This window comes from Mytilus edulis, chromosome 11, assembly GCF_963676685.1.
Source record: "Mytilus edulis chromosome 11, xbMytEdul2.2, whole genome shotgun sequence".
Taxonomy (NCBI): domain Eukaryota; kingdom Metazoa; phylum Mollusca; class Bivalvia; order Mytilida; family Mytilidae; genus Mytilus; species Mytilus edulis.
In genome coordinates this window covers 9164309-9170308 of record NC_092354.1, presented here as the reverse complement: position 1 = coordinate 9170308, position 6000 = coordinate 9164309, and the positions used below count along the sequence as shown (strand labels likewise).

The 6000-nt window shown below is 33.5% G+C and overlaps 1 pseudogene; it reads left to right on the top strand.

Annotated features, from left to right (window-relative positions):
- The first annotated feature begins 2614 nt into the window (after positions 1-2614).
- LOC139493959 (uncharacterized) lies at positions 2615-3934 on the top strand (annotated as a pseudogene).
- The last annotated feature ends 2066 nt before the right edge of the window (positions 3935-6000 follow it).

Here is a 6000-nt window from a genome sequence, read left to right as displayed (position 1 = left end):
TTAGAAAGGACAAAATAATGCGAGATAAATTATTGCGATTTTTTCAGGAAAATCTGAATACAGTTATATGAATCCGATATCAGATTGCAAGTTCTTATTATAACGATACTAACCCAGTCACATTATTCACATCAATATTTTTTTTAATTAACAGTAATACATTATCAGTAAAAAGTGGTTGAATGTTGTTAACTGGTAATGAATGAAAGAAACGAATTTGATTAAACATTGTATACATAATACATGCATACTCAGGATAAGAAAAAAATCACAATAAATGCAATAGGTAGGTTTTGTCATAATAGAGGCCAATTGTGATGATGGTAGGGGAAATTTGGACTGCCACTTGAAAATGAGGGTATATTGGATAAGGTCAGTAATTTTGCCTTGCAACAGGCCACCTTATATACAATGACAATAAGAACTGGTCAGTTCTACCTACAATTTCTGGTATAATTTTAACCATAGTTTTAGGTATAGTTAGTTGTTGGATTCAGTAGCGGAACTGACAAAGAATGTTGTTAAATCGAGCATTGTTGTTGTTATCTATTGGTGTTCTGTTCTTTCTAGTTGACAACGTTTCATATGATGATGGACATTAAAAAACATCGGCTTCCTTCCCTTCTACCTCTAATGCCGTTTCGGATGAGACATTTCCTAGCATTTGGCTGTTTTTAGTTTTTATCCTGAATACTATTATAGATAGGTGTTATTGTCCTTCATAGTCATTTTTTAACAGTTTTCATAAAATTTGTAAATTCTTACTAACATTTTCCACTGAAACTACTGAGCCAAGTTCATTATAGATAGAGATAATTGTAAGCAGCAAGAATGTTCAGTAAAGTAAGATGTACAAACACATGACCATCAACAAAACACAATTTTGTCATGAATCTATCTGCTTCTACTGTTTAATATTCATATAAACCAAGGAGAGCCTAACAGGCTCTTTACAGACCCTAGTTTTAATGATATATATGTGGATGTATCAGCAATATGGGCTTGCGGCACTTCTGTGTGACATAATGTACATATGCTTTTTGACTAGGCATTAATTTGAATATTGTTTTAACTTAATTATTACAGACATTTTATACTTTGTTTTACAATATACTAGTTACATGTACATGTTCAGTCAGTTCAAATTTTACGGACGCCATCTAAGTAGCAACATTCCAGCAGCACCTGCATACGGGGTATATTGATGTTTCCTTAAATCGGTCATTTCACCAAGACAACTTTCTTATATGTATTGATGTTACCTTTAATCGATCATATGACCATAATACTTTCTAATATGTATTGATAATTGTATAAGAAGTCAACTTGAACCATCCAAACATTTACTATAAAATTGTAAAAATTTTCAATAAATTTTACCACTTTTCGGATAATTTATTCAGATGTTACCTTAAATTGGCCATAATCTTAGGATTATTGTAATTAATACAACAGCAAACTTGTTATTGATATATTGATAATTTTTCGACATTTTACTGTAAATTTGACAATTTTTTGATAATTGTAATTGATGTTACCTTAAATCGGTCATTTGACCAAGACTATTTTCTAATATGTATTGACAATCGTATTTGAGGTCAACTTGAACCAACCAAACCTTTACTATGAAATTGTAATATTTTTCAGTAAATTTAACCACTGTATGGATAATTTATTCAGATGTTACCCTAAATTGATTATGTTCTTAGAATAATTGTATATAATATAACAGCAAACCTGCATCTGGTAAACTGATAATTTTTATGAATTTTACTGTAAATTTGACATTTTTTTTATGATTGTAAATGATGTTACCTTAAATCGGTTATTTCACCAAGACAATTTTCTTATACGTATTGATAATTGTATTTGATGTTACCTTCAATCGGTAATATGACCATAATACTTTCTAATATGTATTGATAATTGTATAAGAAGTCAACTTGAACCAACCAAACATTTACTATAATATTGTAAAAATTTTCAATAAATTTTACTACTTTTTGGATAATTTATTCAGTTGTTACCTTAAATTGGCCATTTGACCAAGACAACTTTCTTTTATGTATTGATAATTGCATTTGATGTTACCTTTAATCGGTCATTTGACCAAAATACTTTCTAATATGTATTGAAAATTGTATTAGAAGTCAACTTGAACCAACTAAACCTTTACTATAAAATTGTCAAAATTTTCAATAAATTTTACCACTTTTCGGATAATTTATTCAGATGTTACCTTAAATTAGCCATAATCTTAGGATTATTGTAATTAATACAACAGCAAACTTGTTATTGATATATTGATCATTTTTTGACATTTTACTGTAAATTTGACAATTTTTTTGATAATTGTAATTGATGTTACCGTAAATCGGTCATTTGACCAAGACTATTTTCTAATATGTATTGACAATCGTATTTGAGGTCAACTTGAACCAACCAAACCTTTACTATAAAATTGTAATTTTTTTTCAGTAAAATTAACCACTGTATGGATAATTTATTTAGATGTTACCTTAAATTGATTATATTTTTAGAATAATTGTATATAATATAACAGCAAACCTGCATCTGGTATACTGATCATTTTCATGCATTTTACTGTAACTTTCAAAACTACCAGCAAAATTTGCTGACACATTACAGTACATAATGAAAGCATCACCAAATAAGAGACAAGCTCTAGAGGAAAAGGGATTAATTGCAACGAAAAACGATAAATGCAATCGAAAAATTATTGAAATAATGAAGGAGAACTTCAGAATACAAAGTTAAAAAAATCACTTCTTCCTGGATTAAAGGTAATGAAAAAGTATCAGCTATTGAAAACAACAGCTTTAAACCTTGGGGTTAGCCAGTCTAGTCTGAGTAGAATCCCTGACGAACCAAGAAAGTCTAGAATTAATCCAAATACAGAGATGCATGTGAGTAATTTCTTTCAGGATACAAGTACTCCTGTCCCAGACAGGAAATCTGTCAAAAGGAAGGAACCGGAGGGAAGCATAAAAATTCTCGACAGGCCGTTGAAATCAGTTTATTCCGATTATAAAGAGGCGGGAGGTAGTTTAGGATTTTCTACATTTGCCAGAAAAATATTTTCAAACATAAAAACAGGTACTAAACAGCAATGGTATAGTTGCCTTTGTGAATATTGTACAAATGTGGATTTAAAAATTAGAGCTTTAAATGACTTTGCAAATAAAGTAGATATTACTGATTGCAAAATAAATGATAGATATCATGCAGTTAAAATTACACTCTGTGACAAAGAAGGCAGTCAATTCCACAAAAGGAAATGAATTGAAAGAAAATGCAATATTTGTCACGCAGATCATCTTGTTGCTTATCTTGAACCTCTTTTTAACAAACCATGGACATGAGATGATACAATATACTATTTGGGAGAAGTAAGATGGGGATTTAAACAAAAAGGGCAACAAAACAGTCCGTGTAATGATGGTCAAGAAAAAAGAACCCTTAAACTCCATGTTCATCAAGTTGGCAACTCATATTGAAACGCTGGCCAATCATTTGTTTATTGCAAGATGGCAACAATTGAAATTTACGGAACTTATCAACAACATACCTCAAAAATGCGTTGTATTGAATCTTGATTTTGCCGAAAATTATTCATGCATATCTCAAATGGAGATCCAGACAGCACACTGGGGACACAACCAAGCCACTTTATACCCAATTATAAGCTATTATAATTGCATCATAGAGGGATGTGAACTCAAGGACCATGTCCAAGAAACATTAATATTCATTTCAAATGATCTGAAACATGATAATCATGCAGTTAACTGCTTCATAAAAAAAACAAGTTCAATTTTGTGATGGATGTGCTGGACAGTACAGGTCGTGTCTTCCTTTTTGCTATATTTCCTATTCTATGCAAGACTTTGGATTTGTGACAGAGAGCTGTTAGCACGGAGCTTAGGATTGCTGACTTGTGTACCTATTGTAATATTGTTAACTTGTTCTCGTCCTGAATATGCATGAAATATTTGCCACTGGACGTTAAGCAACCAACAATCAATCAATCTTCTCCATGGTAAGAACGCTCCCTGCAATGATGGCAACTAGAACTGGAAGAACTGGACGAACTAGAAAAAGATTCCTTTGGCACACTTGGGCTGTTACTTTGTTGTCTCAGGGTGATGTGGTCCCACTCACTGGCAGGGTGGGTGAGGTCTACCTCCTGCGGAATAGCGGCCGGCAACAGTTGCTGCAGGATATCCTCATCGTCCTGTCTATCTCTCAGCATTACTTCTCGGACTGGGGTGGCCAAAGATGGAGTGGAGACGAGTGGTGAGGCTGGTTGAGATCGGAGGAAGCTGCAGCTTGAATCCAAGTCAGAATCGGTCAACAATTGGATGGAGACTTCCATAGGTTCAGGAACTGGACCATACTGTTGGCACTCGGCTGGAACTGTGAAATCTTGCGGGAAAGGCAACTGCCCAAATCTGAAGTCTGGCAGAATTGAGGATGATTCTGATGAGGCCAGCTCAGCATCGGACTCTGGTGGACCATAGGTAGGCACGATGGGTCTTATGGCAGTCAAATCCAACGAACAGGTGCTACCCCCAGTTGAACAGCTAATTGAATCTTGTTGGGTGCGTTTGGTACTCATCAATTTATAGTCTTCCTCCGGCTTTGGTTGATATGGTTGCTCACTCTTGCGGAAGTATAAATTATCTCCCTCAAAAGTCCTGGCAGCCATAGCCTCTTCCCTCTGCACTATATGCTGTCGGTGGAAGGCAGGATGAGCCTTCAACTGACTCTCCTTGGTGGTTTTGTATCCACATAGCAAGCAGTAATATGGAACCTGTGTTATTTCTACGTGTTTAAGTGAAATGTGAATTATGACTTTGAATCTCGGGCCCTGGTAGGGGTTCTCCTCTGGACACCGAAGACATACTGTTGCCCTTCTAACGGCCTTGTTACTGTCATAACTGTAAGTACTCATCTGAAAATAACACAGGACCTATGAAACTTGCCTAATTATATATTTTTATTAAGATAAACAAAATCTCAACTTTGCTCATCTGGAGATAAAAATTTACTGTTTCATTAGCTAGAAACTTTGACATAATTTCCTATTTATTTATATAAAATTTTATTTGCAGATCAAAATATCCACAAACCATGAATTGGAAAAGAAAACTGACGATGTATATGCAGCCAATACACAGCAATATTGATGCTGCAGTGAATAGGGAGTTAATCAAACAGTTTACAAAAGGGAGATAATCATCTAACAGTACAATGAATTATTCATCAATTGTAAAAAAAAATTGATTTCAAAAATTATCTATCTGATATTATTAGCTTATGTTAATTATCAATTGCATTTCATTGATTCATTAGACATTTATGCTTCTTAAAAAAAACCATTCTTAAGTTAACACCCAAATTGTTAACTAATTAATTTTTATTAATATACAAGCAATATGTACACAAATTTAACTTTTACTGATAATGTGAACCAGATAATGTGATAATCAGAACAACATTTGGTACAGTCAATCTACTCAAATATTTAAAAACAGTATATAAGGTAATTCAGAAACACCTCAAATCTTTTTATTTTCAAGTTTTCTCATCCATTTAGAAATATTTCCCCCCCCCCCCCCCCCCGATAGGGCTTTACCTTGTCATCGTTGACATATAAATGGATGACAAATGCGACTATGCACTGTACCTATATGAAACAGAGGCATGATGACTAATTTATGGTCGAAAGAAGAGAATCGGCACACAAAAAGTCTTCTCGTTTAATAAAATATATTAACTTTTAAGTGGGACATTACATTAATATTGTAATATTACCCCCAAAAAAAGAATGTTAAAATTGATGAGGCATTTAAAACAGCAAAATGCCTATACCCTTTCTGGTTCAGGGTCCAGTAAGCCGGCCAACCATCAGAAAAAAATCTCTGCCAGCTTCTATGTGTCTTTTTATCAATGGTAGCAACACCTCGTTAGACATCT